This window comes from Oncorhynchus tshawytscha, linkage group LG14 (genome assembly GCF_018296145.1).
Source record: "Oncorhynchus tshawytscha isolate Ot180627B linkage group LG14, Otsh_v2.0, whole genome shotgun sequence".
Lineage (NCBI taxonomy): Eukaryota > Metazoa > Chordata > Actinopteri > Salmoniformes > Salmonidae > Oncorhynchus > Oncorhynchus tshawytscha.
The window spans coordinates 42,296,124-42,323,331 of NC_056442.1; the positions used below are offsets into that span (position 1 = coordinate 42,296,124).

The following is a 27,208-nucleotide window of genomic DNA, read 5'->3' on the forward strand; positions in this document are numbered from 1 at the left end:
ACATTCTGCAGAACTGGTTGTGAGGACACACACACACACAGACATACATACATACATACATACATACATACATACATACACATACCAGCCAGGTCACCTGTGATACAAGTCAGTATTCAATGTCCATCTATGTCTGATGATGTGGAAACTGGCCACTAGGGGCAACAGTGAGCGTGGTTACCTTCAAGGATGTTTTGGTTTTGCTAAGGTGTTGTGGACAGAGATGGAATGATTCAAGCTCAAATCCAGTGTATGCATGTAATTGACAGCTTTGGAAAGAAAAAACTCTGACGTTTCAAAAACTGCAAAGATATTATCTGTGAGTGCCCCAGAACTAATGCTACAGGCGAAACCAAGATGAAATTTCATACAGGAAATGCCCCAGATTCTGAAGGCGCTGTGTTCCAATGTCTCCTTATATGGCTGTGAATGCGCCAGGAATGAGCCTGCCCTTTCTGTCGTTTCCCCAAGGTGTCTGCAGCATTGTGACGTATTTGTAGGCATATCATTGGAAGATTGACCATAAGAGACTACATTTACCAGGTGTCCGCCCGGTGTCCTGCATCGAAATTATTGCGTAATCTCCAGGTCCATGCGCGTTCCATTTCTTCAGGAGGAGAAAGTAAACTGCCACGAATGATTTATCATCGATAGATATGTGAAAAACACCTTGAGGATTGATTCTAAACAACATTTGCCATGTTTCTGTTGATATTATGGAGTTAATTTGGAGAAAAAAAATTGCGTTGTAATGACTTAATTTTCGTTTTTTTTCATACCCAAACGTGATGAAGAAAACGGAGCGATTTGTCTACACAAATAATATTTTTGGAAAAACTGAACATTTGCTATCTAACTGAGAGTCTCCTCATTTGAAAACATCTGAAGTTCTTCAAAGGTAAATGATTTTATTTGAATGCTTTTCTTGTTTTTGTGAAAATGTTGCATGCTGAATGCCAGGCTTAATGCTATGCTAGGCTATCAATACTGTTACACAAATGCTTGTTTAGCTATGGTTCAAAAGCATATTTTGAAAATCTGAGATGACAGTGTTGTTAACAAAAGGCTAAGCTTGAGAGCTAATATATTTATTTAATTTCATTTGCGATTGTCATGAATAGCTAACGTTGCGTTATGCTAATGAGCTTGCGGAGAGAATTACACTCCTGGATACAGGTTTTTTTTCGTAGCCAAACTTGATGAACAAAACGGAGCGATTTGTCCTACACAAATAATCTTTTTGTAAAAACGGAACATTTGCTATCTAACTGAGAGTCTCCTCATTGAAAACATCTGAAGTTCTTCAAAGGTAAATGATTTTATTTGAATGCTTTTCTTGTTTTTGTGAAAATGTTGCATGCTGAATGCTAGGCTAAATGCTATGCTAGGCTATCAATACTCTTACACAAATGCTTGTTTAGCTATGGTTCAAAAGCATATTTTGAAAATCTGAGATGACAGTGTTGTTAACAAAAGGCTAGAAAGGTTAACAAATTTATTTCATTTCATTTGCGATTTTCATGAAGAGTTAACGTTGCGTTATGGTAATGAGCTTGAGGCTGTATTCACGATCCCGGATCCGGGATGGCTAGAATCAAGAGGTTAAACACTTTGAAGTTTGACGTTTGGGATAACTTTGAAATTTGACGTTTAAGAAACATGGATGAACATCTAATTCTGACATGAGATGGTGAGAGTTAGTAGCACACACACACACACACACACACACACGTAAAAAAGTATAAATGAACAGAGATCGCTATCTCAGGTTTCAGAAGTTTGATAAGTCTGAGAATGGCTTTCACTATAGTGGATTGTGACAAACAGCAATACACACCCATCATCATAACACATACACACACAGACACAAACACACACACACATGTTTTGCCTCAGGAAAGTGAGCAGAGAGATCAAAGATTTGGAAAGTGGGCAGACTGCTCCAGATCCTCAATACATCACATGTGTAGTATGCCAGGGTGTGTGTTGAGGCCTAGGGTATGTGTTGAGGCCCAGGGTGTGTGTTGAGGCCTAGGGTGTGTGTTGAGGCCCAGGATGTGTGTTGAGACCCAGGGTGTGTGTTGAGGCCCAGGGTGTGTGTTGAGGCCTAGGGTGTGTGTTGAGGCCCAGGGTGTGTGTTGAGGCCCAGGATGTGTGTTGAGGCCCAGGATGTGTGTTGAGGCCCAGGATGTGTGTTGAGGCCTAGGATGTGTGTTGAGGCCCAGGGTGTGTGTTGAGGCCCAGGGTGTGTGTGAGGCCCTGGGTGTGTGTTGAGGCCTAGGGTGTGTGTTGAGGCCCAGGGTGTGTGTTGAGGCCCAGGGTGTGTGTTGAGGCCCAGGGTGTGTGTTGAGGCCCTGGGTGTGTGTTGAGCACCAGGGTGTGTGTTGAGGCCCAGGGTGTGTGTTGAGGCCCAGGGTGTGTGTTGAGGCCCTGGGTGTGTGTTGAGCACCAGGGTGTGTGTTGAGGCCCAGGATGTGTGTTGAGGCCCAGGATGTGTGTTGAGGCCCTGGGTGTGTGTTGAGGCCCAGGGTGTGTGTTGAGGCCCAGGGTGTGTGTTGAGGCCCTAGGTGTGTGTTGAGGCCCAGGGTGTGTGGTGAGGCCCAGGGTGTGTGTTGAGGCCCAGGGTGTGTGTTGAGGCCCAGGGTGTGTGGTGAGGCCCTGGGTGTGTGTTGAGGCCCTGGGTGTGTGTTGAGGCCCAGGGTGTGTGTTGAGGCCCAGGGTGTGTGTTGAGGCCCAGGGTGTGTGTTGAGGCCCAGGGTGTGTGTTGAGGCCCAGGTGTGTGTTGAGGCCCAGGGTGTGTGTTGAGGCCCAGGGTGTGTGTTGAGGCCCAGGGTGTGTGTTGAGGCCCAGGGTGTGTGTTGAGGCCCAGGGTGTGTGTTGAGGCCCAGGGTGTGTGTTGAGGCCCAGGGTGTGTGTTGAGGCCCAGGTGTGTGTTGAGGCCCAGGGTGTGTGTTGAGGCCCAGGGTGTGTGTTGAGGCCCAGGGTGTGTGTTGAGGCCCAGGGTGTGTGTTGAGGCCCAGGGTGTGTGTTGAGGCCCAGGGTGTGTGTTGAGGCCCAGGGTGTGTGTTGAGGCCCAGGGTGTGTGTTGAGGCCCAGGGTGTGTGTTGAGGCCCAGGGTGTGTGTTGAGGCCCAGGGTGTGTGTTGAGGCCCAGGGTGTGTGTTGAGGCCCAGGGTGTGTGTTGAGGCCCAGGGTGTGTGTTGAGGCCCAGGGTGTGTGTTGAGGCCCAGGGTGTGTGTTGAGGCCCAGGGTGTGTGTTGAGGCCCAGGGTGTGTGTTGAGGCCCAGGGTGTGTGTTGAGGCCCAGGGTGTGTGTTGAGGCCCAGGGTGTGTGTTGAGGCCCAGGGTGTGTGTTGAGGCCCAGGGTGTGTGTTGAGGCCCAGGGTGTGTGTTGAGGCCCAGGGTGTGTGTTGAGGCCCAGGGTGTGTGTTGAGTGAGGCCCTGGGTGTGTGTTGAGGCCCTGGGTGTGTGTTGAGGCCCAGGGTGTGTGTTGAGGCCCAGGATGTGTGTTGAGGCCCTGGGTGTGTGTTGAGGCCCAGGGTGTGTGTTGAGGCCCAGGGTGTGTGTTGAGGCCCAGGATGTGTGTTGAGGCAACAGTGTGTGAGCATCTGGCTCTGTGTTTGTTTGGCTGTTACTAGTCTACCAAATCAAGCCAGTGAGTTGTATTTCCCTTTCATTTACACTTGGCAGCCATTGTAATTGTGATTATCTTTCTCTACAATTCATTATTGAAGAGTTTAATTCCAAAATGATGTATCCACCAATTTTTAACATTTGTGTTTTTTCATCTGAAAGGATTTCTTATGGGTATCTTCGTGTGTGTGTAAAATATTATTGTTCTCAGATTTTAGATGTGTATGAAAATGTATTTTTTTGCAAAAAGCTATATATCCATTGTTTAGCTGGAATAGAATGTTAGTATCCTGTATATTTGATTGTGATATGTGGTGGCCTCAACTAGCTACAGTATCTTCAGATGACTACATTTACTGTAAGTCACTCTGGATAAGAACATCTACTAAATTACTAAAATGTCAAATGTAAATGTTTTACATACAAATCTCACATTACTTGTTTGAATTATTATTTCTAATTATTTTACAAATTTGATGTTACAAATGTATAATTTGTAAATGTCATTATTAAAAGTGTAGTTATTTGCTACATTTAACTCAGCAAAACAAGGCAGTACTTCTTATTTCTCTGAGTGATGTGAATATACAGCTTTTTGCCAAAAAACATTATTATGTGTCTCTCTGAAATGAAACCATCAAGTGATAGATTTTAAACAAATACATGTCTGTCATTGAACAAACCCATGCCATGATTAGATATTGAAAAAACCACACCAATCTCTTTCATAAGTTCTTTAAACAATGTAAGCTAATTTAACAACATTTCAGAAAATGGATATATGGCGTTTTGGAATGAAACTTTTCAATATGTACTCTATGATGACCTGATGTCTACGATAGTCCAGTACCCCAAATATTGGTTTTGAGTGTAAAAAATTGAGATCCACAACAGTGGATCTAGGTCCAGTGCTGGTTTTGCCAGGAACAATTAGTATTCATAAACAAGAATATAAACCGCACACTGAAAAAATAATAAAAATAAGTACACACCAAAGTCATTGTTTTTGAGTGTGAGAAAGAACAAACAGTCTGCATTATATCAGCATATGTGTGTCCAGAATCTGAATTTGAGCAGGTCTGTGTATAACTAGATCTAACTATAATTGTGGTTTGCATAATCTGTAACAGGATAGGAGAGGAGGAAGAGAGGAGGGGAGGAAGATGATGTTTGTTCGGAGGGAGAGACATTGGGGACAGAGACACAATCACATCAATGACCTGCCTCCCACTGATGAGATGCCAGACTGCAAATCAACATTGCTATTCACACCTGCTCAACTTTAGCCAGTACAGAAACTATAGAGAGGAGGAAGAGAGGAGGAGAGGAGAGGGGGAGAAAGAGTGGTGGAGGCAGAGTTGTTTCTCTGTGTGTGAGGAGAGAACACACTGGGCACAGATGTCAATTCAATGTCTAGTTTTGATTTCAATTTGATTGAGTTGTCAACTATTGTAATTTCATTGTGAAATCAACAAAAAATCTCACCATGTCATTGGATTTAGGTTAAAAGTTGCGTGAAAAATACTAAATGCCCTTACGTTGAATACTTTTTGCAAATCCCATAACATAGATTTTTGGAGTTGAAAGGACATGGAAACAATGTTGATTCAACCAGTTTTTGCCCAGTGGGAATGGGGGAAAGGGGGAAGAGAGAAAGTGCAATCAAGGGAGAAATGGAGTGAGGTAGAAAATATTTGTTGCACTCTTTGTGGAAGGGGAAAATAGGAAGAAAAAAGGGTGACAGAAAAAAGATTGAATGTGAATAGAGCCCCACAGTGGAGGTGTCATAATACCCATAAAACCTAGCGGTCAAACAGGGAAATGGTTCCAATTGTTTATCCACTATTCATTTTTCCCGTATGGGATTTTTATAAACACTTAAAATAGGGGCAGTGTTTCATGTAGGCTTACCCTGGAGTGAACAACCAATAACCATGTAAATCTCTCTTGGACAAGGTGACTTTTATTAATATATTCGGCTCTATTTACACTCCGATTCAAAAATGCTAATTAGCATCAAAGTAGACATCAAGCAAAACTACAAATCCCTGCAAGCTCCTGCATGGCAGGGGGGATGAGGGGGTACTGCGGTGAAGGGGGAATGGTGTTTCTTCACAAGATGTCATTATCTATCCTCTCCATCATCCATCACGAGTCACAACTCTCCCCCTCTTTCACACACACACATTACAAACATACTTACTCACACTCCCCAGACACCCACCTTATGCTGTATCTCTTATCAACATACACACAAAGACACAAATTGGTAGGATAGCCTCGAGCATGGAGAGGGACACACACACTTACATCCAATCTGTCCTTAAAACAATTACAGAATCAAAGCACACACTAACTGAGTCCTCTTGCAGTGGGCAGACATTAACTTGTGTTGCCCACACTGCGTGGCTAATGGATTGGATCTGAGTGGCATCACTATGAGAGGAGAGGCTGATGAATGGCTCTATACCAGACATGATAGGTCTAATGTCTGAGAGTGATATTAATGCTGCTCTCTGTCCTGCACAGTCCATACACACATTCTTATACGCGGATTCACACACACAAATACTCTCTCTCTCTCTCTCTCTCTCTCTGTCACTCTCTCTGTCTCTCTCTCTCTGTCTCTCTCTCTCTGTCTTTCTCTCTGTCTGTCTCTCTCTCTCTCCCTCTCTCTCTGTCTCTCTGTCTCTGTCTCTGTCTCTGTCTCTCTCTCTCACACACACACACACACACACACACACACACACACACACACACACACACACACACACACACACACACACACACACACACACACACACACACACACACACACACACACACACACACAAACACACATAGTCTAAATGCATCATAAATACACTCAGGATGATGCATAGTACCCAACCAGTTGTCAAGCTCTTCTAATATATAACCTATCAGGAGGAGCACATAGATAGCAGCAGGCCAAAGTCCAGTTCAAACAACTCTAGGCACATACACACGCACGAAAACACACATAAATAAAACATTATTATACATAAACATTGCACACAAGAAAACCTCTGTTATGCACAAAAAGCCCACCACACCCATCTTGGCCAGAGTATGGCCTAGGTCCCTAACCACCCTCCATAACTCCTAGATATGATCAATGGACCGAAGGGCACCACGCCCGAGGGATCAGGTTCAGATCAATGCTATTATTATCCAATTCATTTCGGCGCACAATAGGTTATCGTATAGAATGGGAGCAGGGGAGGGCGCACGCGTCTCTGGCTTTCCTGCCGCCTGCCCTGCACGCGCAACCACACAGACCGGGCTTGGAGACCCGGGTCAGCGCCATACTGTAAAAATGTTTATTTTCTTCTAATCAAAGTGGTCATGGACCCTGACGGATCACATTCAGCGGTACTGGAGTTTCTGAGCAGGCCGGTTCCCACTAACTCTTATCGCCGCCTGCCAGATTCTGCACACACAACAGAGTGCCGTAGTGATGGTGTAGGGGCTAAAGACAGCTATAGTGTGACATCGTTTTCGAGAACACTGTTGCAAAAGGACCAAAGGGAACTTGAAACATAACTACTTCTCACAAGAATGTACACTTTCCGTGTCTCTCTTACACACAGTCACTGGTACTCATGTGTGACATAACCACACACACGCACACACACGCGCTCCCGGGAATCGTTTAACCACTAGCTGGACCGCTATTGCACAAATAATTGAGCGTCCCAGACCCACCAGGGCATCCCGGGTCCCTTTCTTTCTCCCCTGTCACGCAGCCACCAGGCGCGGGCTGCTAACTCAATTAACCCGGCTAGGGTGACCCCATCGAGCCCCTACACACACAGTCAATACGCTCGCTACCGCCACTCGATATTCTTGGAGTCACTGAAATTGATACGAGGATAAGCCGCGGAGCTACAAGAGTGAGAACGAGTCCGGGCTCCCGAGTGGCGCAGCGGTCTAAGCACAGCATCTCAGTGCTAGAGGCGCCACTACAGACCCTGGTTCGATTCCAGGCTGTATCACAACCGGCCGTGATTGGGAGTCTCATAGGGCGGCACACAATTGGCCCAGCGTCGTCCGGGTTTGGCCGGTGTAGGCCGTCACAGTAAATAAGAATGTGTTCTTAACTGACTTGTCTAGTTAAAAATAAAAAAAGGGGTTGCAGATGATCGGAGAGCTCTCTGTTTCTTTGTACCCCGTGGAAAACTCATGGCGCATGAAATAGCCTCCTAATCTTATTCTGACATCATTTTGTTTTTAGTTGTCAAAGTCAATAATGTTCATCTTTATAACTTTTATATTAAACGTTCTCACCATCACTCATATGGGATGTGGTGGTTGCATTGGTCCCACTGGAGAAACCAGAGCACTGCTCCCCGTTTAGCATACATGGGCTTTAGAACACATTCATCAAGCTGAGGATCGTGAAATAACACATTAACATTCTACTGTCTGTCAGTGGCTATGAATGTGATAGAAAACAGTATTAACTTGACGTCAGTGCTGTTGCAAACAGATCTAACTGCTGGGAATTAGACAGACATACCACGATAGAAATGTAGAATGGGTACACACACACTTACCGGCACAAATGCAGTGTTCAGAGTCTTTCCATGCGCTTTTGATGCAAGTGTGGTCTGCGATAGTGGTTCAGATCGTGTCCTGTCCATGCATGTACATACAGAAGCTGGTCAGACGCTCTGAAACATGCCACTCACTGAAAAATCCAAAGACCCGAATAGGAGCTGCGCTCATTTGCTCAACAGGACTTTGTGTGAGAGAGAGAGTGAGAGAGAGAGTGTGTGACAGACAGGGAGATAGAGGAGTTGGGAAGGGGAGAGAGAGACTAAGATGGACGATGTAGCCTACCACCACCACGGTAGCGAATAAGTGAGTAGCCTGTCGTTCAATGTTACTACTATAATAAGCGAGTAGCCCGTCGTTCAATGTTACTTCTATAATAAGTGAGTAGACTTTCGTTCAATGTTGCCAGTTGAATCATCTCATCAAATATGAATAACACGAGCACTAGGCTATAGCCTAAACATAGCGAAATAGTTAAAATTATTATCAAAAGTCAGTTGTACAGGTTATTAAACTGCTGAGAATTCTCATCCAAGCCCAGAGAGCCACACAGAATGCAAACATTCAATCTATAGTTACTATGCAAATCAGTTCAATAACTGCCCATTTCATTAAACCTTAGCCTATCTCATAGTGCATTTGCCAGAATGAGAGGTGGCGGGAAACCATGCTGTTGCGCGCGATCTTGACGTTCAAGACTGATGATCAAGTTGTAAAGATGTCAACAGATGGCCAACATAAATCAAACACAGTTCCGCTGCTTTCCATGCCTGCCCGGTGCCTGGATAAACTAACCATTTGCTGACCCTCAGCCCTCACCCACCCAAAGAGGTGACGTATGTGTCAAATTACTTCGAGTCCAGAATGTCTATAGCCATGTATCGACAGTTTTCACTTTAAACCCGGTCAGTGTGTAGAACTCATTAGTGTCGTGTATTACCAAGCTACTGTCTAGCCTAGCTCTGATGGAAACTGAAAGGTAAACATCGGTGATAAAGAGTAGACACTGAGCCGGTCCACAGTAGACCTGTCTAATCTGCTCGTTCTGGTGTAACGTCCACGGGACGGAGCACTCGGCGACATTACACTGCGAGTGAGACACCTAGCCTACAGTCATATCATTTTAACAAGCCCCTGTACGGTAGGGAGGGGCGGGGTATCGGTTAGGACACCGACTGTGAACAGATGAGCCACGATCGATGAGGGTTTTGATGAGGGGCTTTCAGGTGAGTGACGCGCGCGGATATCATGGGACTTTTATTTATTCGAGTTTAATGAAGGTGTTATTTACGCACCTGCCACCAGTGACACGAAGGAGGAAACCCACACCAACTTAACCTCACCCATACAACCACTTCAAGACAAATATCGAAGAGTTTATAAACCATAACTCTTGAGTCTATTTTTGAGATTCTAAAAATATCAATTAAGTAGGCTACTGGTTCATTCAGCGCCAGGGCCCCTTGCAATAGGCCTACATTTCATAAATGTAAATAGAACATAATGTAATAATACAAAAATAAAAATGGCACATTACATTCAAAGTGAAGTTTTTGATATTTCAAAGCTAAAGTCTGTTTCCAGTTTAGAATGATGTGAATATCCACTTTAAACCCCCTTAAAATTAGAAAACAATCTTAATGGTTTGGGGAGAGGGGTGATAGTGTGATTAAAGGCAGGTGACTTAACATGAGAAAGATAGTCAAAAGGGTGAAGAGAAAACAGAACGTGTTTTCTGTGTCTGTTCACTCAGCAGCACCTGACCATGCCGCTGCCCTGCTGCCCCCTGACTCAGCCAGACTAATGGGAAGTGAAGCAGGCCATTTATATTCCTGACTTCCCACCAACCAACAGGACTTGCCTCTCAGTTGGAGGCTGTAGGAAAGACCTCCCCTGTGTGTGTGTGTGTGTGTGTGTGTGTGTGTGTGTGTGTGTGTGTGTGTTTGAAAGAGAGAGAAAGAGAGAGAGAGAGTACAGTCGTTGAGAATGTCACAAATATAAATTTTCACCAAGTCTGCTGCCTCAGTTTGTATGATGGCAATTTGCATATACTCCAGAATGTTATGAAGAGTGATCTGATGAATTGCAATTAATTGCAAAGTCCCTCTTTGCTATGCAAATGAACTGAATCCCCCAAAAACATTTCCACTGCATTTCAGCCCTTCCACAAAAGGACCAGCTGACATCATGTCAGTGATTCTCTCGTTAACACAGGTGTGAGTGTTGACGAGGACAAGGCTGGAGATCACTCTGTCATGCTGATTGAGTTTGAATAACAGACTGTAAGCTTCAAAAGGAGGGTGGTGCTTGGAATCATTGTTCTTCCTCTGTCAACCAAGGTTACCTGCAAGCAAACACGTGCCGTCATCATTGCTTTGCACAAAAAGGGCTTGTTACGAACCCCTTTGGCCCTGCGGTCTAGGGGGGATGGAAACGAGACCCGTAACATATCTCATGCAAATCATAACAGTGAAAAGGAACAGTGAGAACTAATAACAACAGACAGCATAAATCTACTGTCAAATAGTTATGGTTTATTTGTTTGTTAAACACACGGTAAGGGGGGGGCTGAGCTGGACCCAAAGAAAGAAATAATAAAGATCCAAAAACCCCTAAGCTAGTCTTATTTGCTTCAATAACCGCTAGCTAACTAACCAATAAAATACAGTGGGTGGTCCGCACAGTTCTAACTAGGGTTCTTAGACAATGTAGTGTATGCCCATGGGCGACTTGTCTTGGTATCCCCTTTTCCCACCAACAAACAAACATTCATACACCACAACAATACATACTCACATAATAACGGACAAATGTGACATGTAGGTGCAAAAACAAAAGAGAGATCACTGCAGAGACAACCAAGGGAAAGGGGATGTGGTTGGGTAAGGGAAAGGAGCAGGTGTGTCTTCTGATTGGCGACTGATTGGCGACTGATGAGTGACACCTGTGACTAAGGCAGAAGTAAAGAAAGCAAATACACACACAGGATACTTGTATCCGTAACAGGGCTTCACAGGCAAGGATATTGCTGCCAGTAAGATGGCACCTAAATCAACCATTTATCGGATCATCAAGAACTTCAAGGAGAGCGGTTCAATTGTTGTGAAGAAGGCTTCAGGGCGCCCAAGAAAGTCCAGCAAGCGCCAGGGCCGTCTCCTAAAGTTGATTCAGCTGCGGGATCATACAGAGCTTGCTCAGGAATGGCAGCAGGCAGGTGTGAGTGCATCTGCACGCACAGTGAGGGGAAGAATTTTGGAGGATGGCCTGGAGTCAAGAAGGGCAGCAAAGAAGCCACTTCTCTCCAGGAAAAACATGAGGGACAGACTGATATTCTGCAAAAGGTACAGGGATTGGACTACTGAGGACTGGGGTACAGTCATTTTCTCTGATGAATTCCCTTTCCGATTGTTTGGGGCATCTGGAAAAAAGCTTGTCCGGAGAAGACAAGGTGAGCACTACCATCAGTCCTGTGTCATGCCAACAGTAAAGCATCCTGAGACCATTCATGTGTGGGGTTGCTGCTCAGCCAAGGGAGTGGGATCACTCACAATTTTGCACACAGCCATGAATAAAGAATGGTACCAACACATCCTCTGAAAGCAACTTCTCCCAACCATCCAGGAACAGTTTGGTGACGAACAATGCTTTTTCCAGCATGATGGAGCACCTTGCCATAAGGTAAAAGTGATAACTAAGTGGCTCGGGGAAGAAAACATTGATATTTTGGGTCCATGGTCAGGAAACTCCCCAGACCTTAATCCCATTGAGAAGTTGTGGTCAATCCTCAAGAGGCGGGTGGACAAACAAAACCCCACAAATTCTGACAAACTCCAAGCATTGATTATGCAAGAATGGGCTGCCTTCAGTCAGGATGTGGCCCAGAAGTTAATTGACAGCATACCAGGGCGGATTGCAGAGGTCTTGAAAAAGGAGGGTCAACACTGCAAATATTGACTCTGCATCAACTTCATGTAATTGTCAATAAAAGCCTTTGACACGTATGAAATGCTTGTAATTTTACTTCACTATTCCATACTAACATCTGACAAAAATATCTAAAGACACTGAGGCAGCAGACTTTGTGAAAATTAATGTTTGTGTCATTCTCAAAACTTTTGGCCATGACTGTACAGTTTGCGCCTGCATCTGTCTATATGCCAGTCTGCCTCTCCTTTTCCTCCTCCAGCCAGACATCTGAGACATGGATGTGATTGATAAACATTGAAAGGAACTGATGGTGATGTACAGAACTTGGCAAATGACTCTGGCAGGCTTTCTTCCTCTCCTCCTCTTTTCCTCTCCCCCTCTTTAAGGCTGCAGTTGCAGTCTGTTCCCCAGGCCCAGCTCTGGCCCAGCTTGGTTCTTACTCCCTGCCGAGCCATAACAGAGAATTGCAGACTTCTGAAGAACGTTTCCCCTCCCGCAAACAACGACAAACAAGCTGAGGAACCTAAAAAAAAAAACTCTGGGACCACTCAAATGATTCAGCGTTCATTAAATGCTTAATTAACACTTTCACTAAGAGTTTCTCAAGCCTCTAAACACACAAACGCAAACACACACACGCTCACACAATAATGAAGGGAGTAATGAAACGAGCCCCAAATTGCTGCTGTGGTGCTCTGGAAAGAATGGCTTCTCTAAGGACCAATGAAATACTTTTGTTTGCTTGAAGACAGAGGCTCTTATATAAAACCAATAACCTCCCTCCCTCCCCAGTCGGAAGTGTCAGAAACCCCATTACAGTAATTAAGTCTGTAGACCCTCAAAGAGCCCTCCCCTGGGTCTGGAGTTAGACCGCCAGGGAGGGAGGGAGGGGGGGTAAGAGGGTGAGGGGAAAGTATAGATAATGAAAGACGAGGCAAACAGGGTGGTAGAGAGAGGAAGAGAGAGAGTGTGTGGATGGTGAGAGGGAGGGAGGGGAAGAGAGGGGTGGAGACATGAGTAGGAGATGGTGTAGAGCTCATGAGAGAGCAACATAAATCAGGGAGATGGAAAACAGGGTGAGGCATCTGGACCAGTTAGGAAGAGGTAGAAACAAGTGATAAAGAGAAAGAGAAAAGATGGTAAATAAATATACAGTGCTTTCAGAAAGTATTCATACCCCTTGACTTATTTTACATTTTGTTGTGTTACAGCCTGAATTCAAAATGGATTAACTATACATTTTTTCTCAACAATCTACACACAATACCCAACAAGATTCCACAGTCTCATGTCACAATTAGACATTCATCCATGTTTCTCAAACTTCAAATTTCAAAGTTGTTCCATATGTCAAATTTCAAAGTGTTTGGTTACTTCTCAGTACAACATGTTTTTAGAATTTTGATCAAATTTATTCAAAATGAAATAATGAAATGCCTCATTTACTGTCAACGTTTTATCAAGGTGGGTGGAATCAGGCGCAGAGAGCAGGTTTCAGATATTTGACAGTTTATTCTCCGGCGCACGGAAAACACGGTCAACCCAACATACAGGGTGAATAATCCAAACCAGGATAAAAAATAGACCGGAGAATAAAACACAAGCACTACACCAAATGACATGAATACAAAAACAATCCCGCACAAAACAAGGGCGGGACAACCTACTACATATAAGGACGTTAATTCAATTAAAATACACACAGGTGAAACTAATAAGACAAAACCAATAGACAAACGAAAAAGGGATCGGTAGTGGCTAGTAGGACGGTGACGACGACCGCCGAGCACCGCCCGAACAGGCAGGAGAGCCAACTTCGGCGGAAGTCGTGACAGTACCCCCCCTCTGACGCGCGGCCCCCGCAGCGCGCCGCCACCGTCCTCGAGGACGACCCGGAGGACGAGGTGCTGGGCGATCCGGGTGGAGGCGGTGGAAATCTCTCAGGAGAGAAGGGTCCAAAATGTCCCCCACCGGAACCCAGCATCTCTCCTCCGGACCGTACCCCTCCCAGTCCACGAGGTACTGTAGGCCCCCCACCCGGCGTCTCGAATCCAGAATGCCCCGAACTGTGTACGCCGGGGACCCCTCGATGTCCAGAGGGGGCGGAGGGACCTCAGGCACCTCACCTTCTTGCAGGGGACCAGCCACCACCGGCCTGAGGAGAGACACATGAAACGAGGGGTTAATACTGTAATACCTAGGAAGTTGTAACCTGTAACACACCTCGTTTATTCTCCTCAGGACTTTGAACGGCCCCACACACTGCGGCCCCAGCTTCCGACAGGGCAGGCGGAGGGGCAGGTTTCGGGTCGAGAGCCAGACCCTGTCCCCCGGTGCAAAGACGGGGGCCTCACTGCGGTGGTGGTCAGCGCTCCTCTTCTGCCGTTCTCCCGCTAACCGTAGTGAGTCCTGAACGGCTTTCCAGGTGTCCTTGAAGCGCTGTACCCATTCCTCCACCGCAGGAGCCTCGGTCTGGCTCTGATGCCATGCGGCCAGGACCGGCTGGTAACCTAACACACACTCAAAAGGGGACAAGTTAGTTGAGGAGTGGCGTAGGGAGTTCTGAGCTAGTTCAGCCCAGGGAACATACCTTGCCCACTCACCAGGCCGGTCCCGGCAATAGGACCGCAGAAACCTGCCCACATCCTGGTTTACGCGCTCCACCTGCCCATTACTCTCGGGGTGAAAACCTCCATAAACGCCCTCCACACTCTGGACGTGAATTGGGGACCCCTATCAGAAACGATGTCCTCAGGCGCCCCGTAGTGCCGGAAGACATGGGTAAACAAGGCCTCCGCAGTCTGCAGGGCCGTAGGGAGACCGGGCAACGGGATGAGACGACAGGACTTAGAAAACCGATCCACAACGACCAGGATCGTAGTACTTCCCTGGGACGGGGAAGGTCGGTAAGAAAGTCCACCGATAAGTGTGTCCAAGGCCGTTGTGGAACGGGGAGGGGTTGTAATTTCCCTCTAGGCAGGTGCTGAGGAGCCTTGCTCTGAGCACACACTGAGCAGGAGACATAAAATCTCACGTCTTTAGCCAGCGTGGGCCAACAGTATCTCCCTCTCAGACTCCGCACTGTCCTCTCGAAGCCAGGATGACCCGAGGAGGGAAGAGTATGAGCCCACCGGATCAGCTTGTCCCGAACCCCCCTCGGCACGTACTGAGTCCCCACTGGACAGTTAGGGGGGGCCAGCTCTGACCGTGAGGCCCTCTCTATCTCCGCGTCCACCTCCCATACCACCGGTGCCACGAGACATGCCGGTGAAATGATGGGAGTTGGCTCAACGGACCACTCCTCGGTATCATAGAGGCGGGACGGCGCGTCGGCTTTGGTGTTTTGGGAGCCTGGCCGGTATGAGAGGGTAAACCGGAACCTGGTAAAAAACATGGCCCATCTAGCCTGACGTGGATTCAGTCTCTTCGCTGCCCGGATATACTCGAGATTACGATGGTCAGTCCAGATGAGAAAAGGGTGTTTAGCCCCCTCAAGCCAATGTCTCCACACCTTCAGAGCCTTGACTACAGCTAACAACTCCCGGTCCCCCACATCATAGTTTCGCTCCGCTGGGCTGAGCTTGCTCGAAAAGAAAGCACAGGGGCGGAGCTTGGGTGGCACGCCCTAGCGTTGGGACAGCACGGCTCCAACCCCAGCCTCGGACGCATCCACCTCCACTATGAACGCTAAAGAGGGGTCCGGATGCGCCAACACGGGCGCATTGGTGAACAGCTCCTTCAAACCACTGAAGGCTCTGCCCGCCTCTGCTGACCAGCGCAAGCGCACCGGTCCTCCCTTCAGCAGTGAGTTGATGGGAGCAGCCACCTGACCAAAACCCCGGATAAACCTCCGGTAGTAATTGGCAAACCCTAAAAACCGCTGCACTTCTTTCACCGTGGACGGAGTCAGCCAATTACGCACGGCTGTAACGCGGTCATCCTCCATCACCACCCCGGAGGTGGAAATACGATACCCCAGGAAGGAAACGGACTGTTTGAAAAACTCACATTTCTCCGCCTTGCAATACAGGTCATGCTCCAGCAGTCGCCCAAGTACCTTACGCACCAGAGACACATGCGCCGCGCGTGTGGCAGAATAGATCCAGATGTCATCGATGTACACTAACACACCCTGCCCGAGCAGGTCTCGGAGAATCTCATCTACGAAGGATTGGAAGACAGCTGGAGCATTCTTCAACCCGTATGGCATGACGCGGTACTCATAATGACCAGATGTAGTACTAAATGCGGTTTTCCACACATCTCCTCCACGGATACGCACCGGATTATACGCGCTGCTCAGGTCCAGTTTTGTGAAGAAGCGCGCCCCGTGAAATGATTCCACCGCCGTAGCGATGAGAGGTAGTGGGTAACTAAACCCCACTGTGATGGAATTTAGACCTCTATAATCAATGCACGGACGCAGACCTCCATCCTTCTTCTTCACAAAAAAGAAGCTCGAGGAGACGGGTGATGCGGAGGGCTGAATGTACCCCTGTCCCAGCGATTCAGCAACATATGTCTCCATAGCTACTGTCTCCTCCTGGGACAATGGATACACGTGACTCCTAGGAAGTGCAGAGTTCTCCAGAAGGTTTATCGCGCAGTCCTCTCGACGATGAGGTGGTAATTGGGTCGCCTTCTTTTTACTGATGGCGATAGCCAAATCGGCATATTCAGAGGGAATGCGCACGGTGGAAACTTGGTCTGGACTCTCCACCGTAGTCGCACCAACGGCAACTCCTATACACCTACCTGAACACTCCTCTGACCACCCCTTAAGAGCCCCCTGTCGCCAGGAAATCACCGGGTTGTGTTGAGCTAACCAGGGAACCCCCAACACCACTGGAAACGCAGGTGAATCTATAAGGAACAGACTAATCTGCTCCTTATGATCCCCCTGCGTTACCATGTCCAGCGGCACCGTAGCCTCCCTAATTACTTCTGACCCCAATGGTCGGCTATCTAAGGAGTGCACGGGGAAAGGTAGGTCTAACGACACCAGGGGAATCCCTAGCCTTAACGCAAGCCCACGATCCATGAAATTCCCAGCTGCGCCTGAATCGACTAGCGCCTTATGCTGTAGAGCGGGAAAAAGCCCAGGGAAAGAAGTCAACACATACACATGACCGACAGGAAGCTCTGGGTGAGTCTGGTGCTTACTCACCTGGGGTGATCGAGCAGTGCTCCGCCTGCCCTCCCGACTCCCAGACGAGTTCCTCCAGCACCGATCGGACGTGTGCCCTCGTCGACCACAACTGGTGCAGGAGGACACTCCTCCTCCGGTCCCCCTCGAAGCCGCCCCTCCTAATTCCATAGGGATAGGGGCAGGAGGGCTGGGAAGTGGAAACGACAGGGCCTGATCCGAACGCCCGCGGGCAGCCAGCAGGTTGTCGAGACGGATAGCCAAGTCAATGAGTTCATCCAGTGTGAATGTGGTGTCCCGACATGCCAGCTCCCTGCGGACGTCCTCCCTGAGACTGCATCTGAAATGATCGATCAAGGCCCTGTCGTTCCATCCTGCTCCTGCGGCCAAGGTCCTGAACTCCAGAGCAAAGTCCTGTACGCTCCTCATCTCCTGACGCAGGTGGAACAGCCGTTCACCCGCCGCCCGACCCTCTGGTGGATGGTCAAAAACAGCTCGGAATCGGGGGCTCGCCCAGTCAAGCAGGAGACGAGGGCGCTCACGCTCTCCTCTCCGGAGGGAGCAGGACGCACGGTAGCCAGGTATAGTTCCAGTTGAAGGAGGAAACCCTGGCACCCAGCCGCCGTTCCGTCATACTCCCGTGGGAGTGTCAGCCGAAGAGCCCCGGAGCCAGATGTGGTCGCAGGAACAGGAGGTGCTGTAGAAGGGGGTGCTAGAGATGAGGTGGGGAGGCCACTCCTCTCCCATCGATCCATCCTCTCCATCATTTGGTCCATGGCAGAACCAATCCGGTGAAGCACGCTGGTGTGATGGAGGACCCGCAGCTGCTCCTGCTGATTCCATGGCGTTGCGGGATTCTGTCAACGTTTTATCAAGGTGGGTGGAATCAGGCGCAGAGAGCAGGTTTCAGATATTTGACAGTTTATTCTCCGGCGCACGAAAAACACGTCAACCCAACACACAGGGTGAATAATCCAAACCAGGATAAAAAATAGACCGGAGAATAAAACACAAGCACTACACCAAATGACATGAATACAAAAACAATCACGCACAAAACAAGGGCGGGACAACCTACTACATATAAGGACGTTAATTAAACTAAAATACACACAGGTGAAATTAATAAGACAAAACCAATAGACAAACGAAAAAGGGATCGGTAGTGGCTAGTAAGACGGTGACGACGACCGCCAAGCACCGCCCGAACAGGCAGGAGAGCCAACTTCGGCGGAAGTCGTGACATTTACATAAGTATTCACACCTCTGAGACAAATACTTTGTAGAAGCACCTTTGGTGGAAATTACAGCTTTGAGTTGTCTTGGGTATATCTGCATCAGCTTTGCACATCTGGATTTGGGTATTTCTCCCATTCTTCCGGGCAGATTTTCTACAGCTCTGTTAAGGTAGATGGGGAGCAGCAGTGAACAGCAATCTTCAAGTCTTTCCACAGATTTTCAATGGGATTCAAGTCTGGGTTTTGGCTGGATCACTCAAGGACTTTCACTTTCTTGTTCTGAAGCCATTCCAACATTGATTTGGTTGTATGCTTGGGGTCATTGTCCTGTTGGAAAGTAAATCTTCATCCCCAAGTCCAAGGTTGCTTGCACTCTGAAGCAGGTTTTCATCAATAATTTACCTATATTTGTCTCCATTTATTGTTCTCTCTATCCTTACCAGACTACCAGTCCCTGCCACTGAAAAGCATCCCAATAGCATGATGCTGCTACCATGCTGCTTCACAGTAGGAATAGTGTTAGGTGGGTGATGAGCTGTGCCTGGTTTTCTCCAGATATAGCAATTTGCAATCATGACAAAAAGTTCAATTTTTGTCTCATCAGACCACATAATCTTTTTCCTTTTGCTCTTAGAGTCTTTCACATGCCTTTTTGCAAACTCCAGGTGTGCTGTCATGTGCCTTTTTCTCAGGAGTGGCTTCTGTCTGGCCACTCTCCGATAATCGCTGAAGTTGGAGACTTTTATCTCCCTCACCAACTTCAAACATCTGCTATCTGAGCAGCTAACCGATCGCTGCAGCTGTACATAGTCTATCGGTAAATAGCCCACCCATTTTTACCTACCTCATCCCCATACTGTTTTTATTTATTTACTTTTCTGCTCTTTTGCACACCAATATCTTTACCTGTACATGACCATCTGATCAGTTATCACTCCAGTGTTAATCTGCAAAATTGTAATTATTCGCCTACCTCCTCATGCCTTTTGCACACAATGTATATAGACTCTCTTTTTTTTCTACTGTGTTATTGACTTGTTAATTGTTTACTCCATGTGTAACTCTGTGTTGTCTGTTCACACTGCTATGCTTTATCTTGGCCAGGTCGCAGTTGCAAATGAGAACTTGTTCTCAACTGGCCTACCTGGTTAAATAAAGGTGAAATAAAAAAATAAAAAGCCCAGATTGGAGAGATCCTGTAGATACTGTTGTCCTCTGGCAGGCTCTCCTATCTCAGCCAAATAACTCTGTAGTTCTGTCAGAGTGGTCAATGGGTTCTTGGTCACCTCCCTGACCAAGGTCCTTCTTGCCCGGTTGCGCAAGTTTGGTCGGATGGCCAGGTCTAGGCAGAGACTGGGTAGTTCCATATTTTTAAATTTCCCATTAATAGAGACCACTGTGCTCTTGGAAACATTCACCACTAGAAATTGTTTTATATCCTTCCCCAGATATATGCTTCATTGCAATTCTATCTCAGAGATCTATGGAGGTTCCTTGGACTTCATGTTTTGGTTTCTGCTCTGACATTAACTTTCAACTGTTGGACCTTATATAGGCAGGTGTGTTTTTTTATAAATCATGTCCAAACAATTGAATTGGCCACAGGTGGAATCCGATCAAGTTGTAGTGACATTTCCAGGATGATCAACGGAAATTGGATGCACCTGAGCTCAATTTGGAGTGTCATAGCAAAGGGGTGTGAATACTTATGTAAATTAGATATTTCTGTATTACATTTTCAATGAATTAGCAACATTTTCTAAAAACATGTTTCACTTTGTCATTATGTGGTATTTTGTAAAAAAACAACACATTTTTTTTTTAAATTAATTTTAAATTCAGGCTGTAACAGAAAACATTTTGAAATAAGTCAAGGGGTATGAATACTTTTTGAAGCCACTGTGAATACACCATCTACCAGCAATATCAGGGGCGGTGAGTATGTGAGAGACAAAGAGAACTGGTTACACCATCAGAGGCAGATTCTGAGAGAGGGAGAACAGGAGAGAGGGAAGAGAAAATGACAGGTGTCAGGCCTGTTGATAAAAGCCAGCGAGGAGAGGAGTTATATATTGGGAGGGAGGGAGGGAGGGAGGGAGTGAAGGAAGGAAGGAAGGAGAGGGCGGGGATTGGGACTGGGAGAGATTCAGTGCCTGCGAGTTAGTGCTGTCCTCTCTCATTGATATTCTGAGCTCATGCCTCGCTGACAACTGCCCTCATCTCTCTCCTCCCCCACTCTCTCAAACACGCCCTAAAAGTGTGATGTCATCCTATATGGAGCACTTGGTCAGATGCCACTGTCAGTATCACTGCACCTCACCACCACTTACCCTCTCTTCAACCCTGATCCACATTTACCATTTAGCACAAAGAACATAAATACATATGAAACATTAGCGGAGAGAGCAGGAGTGGCCTCAACAATGGATGTGGTTCGGTTAGGAATAGAGGTTCAGTTATACTATCACCAAGGAATCGCCAACCATCAGGGCATGATTAGTGCTTGTATTTACCATTCTTGTTTGGATGATGGTAACTTTTTAGTGCTGTTATTTTGGCATCTCCTCTCTTAGCAGTCTAGATTTGAAAGTGGGCGGTGGCAGGGCCTCCATTTTAATATCTCTGAGTGTTTACAGTAGTGACCCTGGCTGTGGGAGGATCTATAAATCATACTCATTATAAATGCACAGAAGGAAGCGGGAGAGAGCGAGGTTGGGGGATGTTCTCTTTATTTCTCCCCAGGTGGCTGCCAAGGGTCGGGGGGGTAATGTGATAATGTTGTAAATGACTAATGTAGCTGGAAACAGAAGATTTTTTATGGAATATCTACATGGGCGTACAGAGGCCCATTATCAGCAACCATCACTCCTGTGTTCCAATGGCACGTTGTGTTAGCTAATCCAAGTTGATCATTTTAAAAGGCTAATTGATCATGAGAAAACTCTTCTGCAATTATGTTAGCACAGCTGAAAACTGTTGTTCTGATTAAAGAAGCAATAAAACTGTCCTTCTTTAGACTAGTTGAGTATCTGGAGCATCAGCATTTGTGGGTTCGATTACAGGCTCAAAATGGCCAGAAACAAAGAACGTTCTTCTGAAACTCATCAGTCTATTCTTGTTCTGAGAAATGAAGGCTATTCCATGCGAGAAATTGCCAAGAACCTGAAGATCTCATTCAACGCTGTGTACTACTCCCTTCAGAGAACAGCATAAACTGGCTCTAACCAGAATAGAAAGAGGAGTGGGAGGCCCCGGTGCACAACTGAGCAAGAGGACAACTACATTAGAGTGTCTAGTTTGAGAAACAGATGCCTCACAAGTCTTCATCTGGCAGCTTCATTAAATAGTACCCGCAAAACACCAGTCTCAACGTCAACAGTGAAGAGGCGACTCCAGGGTGCTCGCCTTCAAGGCAGAGTTTGTCTGTCTAGTGTCTGTGTTCTTTTGCCCATCTTAATCTTTTATTTTTATTGGCCAGTCTTAGATATGGCTTTTTCTTTGCAACTCTGCGTAGAAGGCCAGCATCCCGGAGTCGCCTACTCACTGTGACCCCAAAGTTTTGAACGGTAGTGTACATCTTTGTAATGTAGCTAGGGTTAGGGAATGGATTTATTCACTAATACTGGGAATTCCACACCCAGTCTTCAGTTGTCGTATCCCGAGCAACAACAGCATCCACAGTGTACACAAACAGAGATGGGTGAACATTTGTGGGATGGAGAGAGGTGTGGGATGGGTGGAGTGGAAGAGTGGAGGAGGCGTTGTGTGTGCAGGAGGAATGGAAAACACAGTCTCATGCTATTGGTTGTCGATTGATAAGGAGGTCATCTGAAAGTCACACTCTCGCTCTCTCCCTCCCCTCTTATCCCTTTCTTCCTCTCTCTCTCTCTCTTATGAAACTCTCTCCGCAGACTGGAATTAAAACCAAGGCAATTAAAGCCAACCTGCTTGCGACTTGGTGTTCCGGCTCGTAATTTTTATTCAGCGTAATTAAAGTGTTATGGCGGCGACGGAAGCGAGATGGGGGGGTGAGTTAGAAGGGTATGGATGATTGATTGACGGCAAGAGCAAGAGTGAGAGTGAGGGAGAAGGGGATATATACAGAATTCACAGAGGCCAAAAGTCCTTGCCTTGAGTTTGATTGGAAATAGACAGAGAGAGAGAGGAATGGGCCAGAAAATGTTTAGTGGCACAGTTAGAAAGTGAGAGAGAATGAGAGAGAGAAATGAAAGAGAGAACGAGAGAGAGAAAGAAAGAGAGATAGAAAAGAGAACGAGAGAGAGAGGACAGGGAAAAGAAAGGCTGAAAAAGAGTCAAGCGAAGAGAGGTGTGGAGAAGTGAGAGGTAATGTGTAGACTTTAGGAAGGGTTATCTGATTGGGAAGGGGAGTGGGGTGGCATGGGGCCTACTGGGATGACTAACGAGATGACCAGGTGAAGTAGTTGCTTCTGTTGTGTCCTCATGTCCAATCAATTAAGACAGCCCTTAGTGCACCAGAGGGCCACAAACATAATTGTGTGTGTGCCCGTTTGTGTGCTTGCATGGTTGTGAGCATGTGCAGGCGCATGTATGAATTTATGACTGTGCTTGTAGTTTAGTCTCTATGATCAGTCGTGAGTGTGTTTTCACTGTCTGGACGTATGTGCTTTTATGTCATCACAATCTTTACGAGTATTTGTGAGAGAGAGAGAGAGATAGAGTGAGTGAGTGAGATAGAGAGAGTGAGTGAGTGAGTGAGTGAGATAGAGATAGAGATAGAGAGAGTGAGTGGAATGAGTAGAAGAAAGGAGGGGGCTTAGAAAGACACTCTTTCTGTTTCTCTCATCCCTCTATCTCCCTCCCTCTCTTCTTCCTAAGCCACTACACCAAATTCTATTATTGGGCCCAATAAAAGAGTGTGAAATGAAAACATAATCGGTTTTAATCCAGTGGTAAAGCTCCAGCTGACAAAGGGCTGATGAGAGAAGCTTCACTGGCTCATTAAGGAAAAAAGACAGGAGAAAACGCTCCTGCTAGAATAGGAATTCTCTCAGACAGAAACAAACCACCACCCCGTGGCGTGTGTGTGTGTGACATAGAGAGTGATAAGAGAGAGTGTGCGGTCTGTATGAGTGTGTGGATTCAAGCGCACATGGTATGTCTAAGTATGAGCACGTATACAAGTGTTCATCCCGCAAACCAGGAACATTCCCAGGTCAGTAGCTAACATTGCCATTACAATAAGTTCTAGTTATGGCTTTATCTAACATTAGCATGATAACATCCCACAAACACTCTATGAATGTTTTTGATAACAAACAACACAATGTTCTAATGTTTTACATTAAAGGGGCAATCTGCAGTTGCTTCATCCATTTTGGACATGAATGATAAAAAAAAGAAACAGTGTTCATTTTCAGCAAACTTAACATGTGTAAATATTTGTGTGAACATAACAAGATTCAACAACTGAGACATAAACTGAACAAGTTACACAGACATGTGACTAACATAAATGGAATAATGTGTCCCTGAACAAAGGGGGGGTCAAAATCAAAAGTAACAGTCAGTATCTGGTGTGGCCACCAGCTGCATTAAGTACTGCAGTGCATCTCCTCCTCATGGACTGCACCAGATTTGCCCGTTCTTGCTGTGAGATGTTACCCAACTCTTCCACCAAGGCACTTGCACATTCCCAGACATTTCTAGGGGGAATGGCCCTAGCCCTCACCCTCTGATCCAACAGGTCCCAGACGTGCTCAATGGGATTGAGATCCGGGCTCTTCACTGGCCATGGCAGAACAGTGACATTCCTGTCTTTCAGGAAATCACGCACAGAACGAGCAGTACGGCTGGTGGCATCGTCATGCTGGAGGGTCATGTCAGGATGAGCCTGCAGGAAGGGTACCATATGAGGGAGGAGGTTGTCTTCCCTGTAATGCACAGCGTTGAGATTGCCTGCAATGACAACAAGCTCAGTCCAATAATGCTGTGACACACCGCCCCAGACCATGACGGACCCTCCACCTCCAAATCGATCCCACTTCAGACGACAGGCCTCGGTGTAACGCTCATTCCTTCGACGAATCCGACCATCACCCCTGGTGAGACCCGGTACCGATCCTGTGCAGGTGTTGTTACACGTGGTCTGCCACTGCGAGGGCGATCAGCTGTCTGTCCGGTCTCCCTGTAGCGCTGCCTTAGACGTCTCACAGTACAGACATTGCAAATCTGCAGTCCTCATGCCTCCTTGCAGCATATCTAAGGCACATTCACGCAGATGAGCAGGGACCCTGGGCATCTTTCTTTTGGTGTTTTTCAGAGTCAGTAGAAAGGCCTCTTTAGTGTACTACATTTTCATAACTATGACCTTAATTGCCTACCGTCTGTAAGCTGTTAGTGTCTTATAGACTTTTCCACATGTGCATGTTCATTAATTGTTTATGATTCATTGAATAAGCAATGAAACAGTTTACAATTAAGATCTGTGAAGTTATTTGGATTTTTATGAATTATCTTTGAAAGACAGGGTTCTGAAAAAGGAATGTTTATTTTTTTGCTGAGTTGATGTACCCATTGATTCTTATAAAAATATAAGTGCCTCATGAGCTTAGTTCAACTCTTGTACACCAATCAGAACCCAAAATATAAACTTGTTTTACTCAATTGTTTGTGAACAAAGTAAATGTAATAAATTCACACTATAAAGCCTCAAAACATGGTTAAAACTATAATTGTGTTATCATGGATGGTCAGCCCTTGCATCCATAGTGTTTTCTATGAATTTCGGAGTGGTTACATTTCTCTAGCCTCATCCCTCAGCGTTTTACAGAAACAAAGGCGGGGTATCACGACTCCATTTTGTTGCTCCCTGCCTACAGACAGAAGCTAAAACAAGAAGCTTCCGCGCTGAGGTCTGTTCAATGCTGGTCCGACCAATCTGATTCCATGCTCCAAGACTGCTTCCATCACGTGGACTGGGATATGTTTCGTATTGTGTCAAACAACAACATTGACGAATACGCTGATTCGGTGAGCGAGTTCATTAGAACGTGCGTTGAAGATGTCGTTCCCATAGCAACGATTTAAACATTCCCAAACCAGAAACCGTGGATTGATGGCAGCATTCGCGTGAAACTGAAAGCGCGAACCACTGCTTTTAATCAGGGCAAGGTGACCGGAAACATGACCGAATACAAACAGTGTAGCTATTCCCTCCGCAAGTCAATCAAACAAGCTAAGCGTCAGTATAGAGACAAAGTAGAATCGCAATTCAACGGCTCAGACACAAGAGGTATATGGCAGGGTCTACAGTCAATCACAGATTACAAAAAGAAAACCAGCCCAGTCACGGACCAGGATGTCTTGCTCCCAGGCAGACTAAATAACTTTTTTGCCCGCTTTGAGGACAATACAGTGCCACTGACACGGCCCGCAACCAAAACATGCGGACTCTCCTTCACTAGCCGAGGTGAGTAAAACATTTAAACGTGTTAACCCTCGCAAGGCAGCAGTATCCCCAGCCGCGCCCTCAGAGCATGCGCAGACCAGCTGGCTGGTGTGTTTACGGACATATTCAATCAATCCTTATCCCAGTCTGCTGTTCCCACATGCTTCAAGAGGGCCACCATTGTTCCTGTTCCCAAGAAAGCTAAGGTAACTGAGCTAAACGACTACCGCCCCGTAGCACTCACTTCCGTCATCATGAAGTGCTTTGAGAGACTAGTCAAGGACCATATCACCTCCACCCTACCTGACACCCTAGACCCACTCCAATTTGCTTACCGCCCAAATAGGTCCACAGATGATGCAATCTCAACCACACTGCACACTGCCCTAACCCATCTGGACAAGAGGAATACCTATGTGAGAATGCTGTTCATCGACTACAGCTCAGCATTTAACACCATAGTACCCTCCAAACTCGTCATCAAGCTCAAGACCCTGGGTCTCGACCCCACCCTGTGCAACTGGGTACTGGACTTCCTGACGGGCCGCCCCCAGGTGGTGAGGGTAGGTAACAACATCTCCACCTCTGGGGTCCCACAAGGGTGCGTTCTGAGCCCTCTCCTGTACTCCCTGTTCACCCACGACTGCGTGGCCACGCACGCCTCCAACTCAATCATCAAGTTTGCGAACGACACAACAGTGGTAGGCTTGATTACCAACAACGCGGAGACGGCCTACAGGGAGGAGGTGAGGGCCCTCGGAGTGTGGTGTCAGGAAAATAACCTCACACTCAACGTCAACAAAACTAAGGAGATGATTGTGGACTTCAAGGAAACAGCAGAGGGAACACCCCCCTATCCACATCGATGGGACAGTTGTGGAGAGGGTAGTAAGTTTTAAGTTCCTCGGCGTACACATCACAGACAAACTGAATTGGTCCACCCACACAGATAGCACCGTGAAGAAGGCGCAGCAGCGCCTCTTCAACCTCAGGAGGCTGAAGAAATTCGGCTTGTCACCAAAAGCACTCACAAACTTCTACAGATGCACAATCGAGAGCATCCTGTCGGGCTGTATCACCGCCTGGTACGGCAACTGCTCCGCCCACAACCGTAAGGCTCTCCAGAGGGTAGTGAGGTCTGCACAACGCATCACCGGGGGCAAACTACCTGCCCTCCAGGACACCTACACCACCCGATGTCACAGGAAGGCCATAAAGATCATCAAGGACAACAACCACCCGAGCCACTGCCTGTTCAC

At 46.7% G+C, this 27,208-nt stretch overlaps 1 protein-coding gene across 2 annotated transcripts in view; it reads right to left on the minus strand.

The window, feature by feature from the left end:
* Positions 1 to 9,007, minus strand: part of LOC112267236 (endothelin-converting enzyme-like 1) — a 38,187-nt gene extending 29,180 nt beyond the window's left edge. For both annotated transcript variants that reach the window (XM_042297551.1, XM_042297550.1), the window contains exon 1: positions 8,209 to 9,007. The gene's annotated coding sequence lies outside the window, so the exon portion shown is untranslated. The remainder of the gene's footprint in view (positions 1 to 8,208) is intronic.
* Positions 9,008 to 27,208: the final 18,201 nt, after the last annotated feature.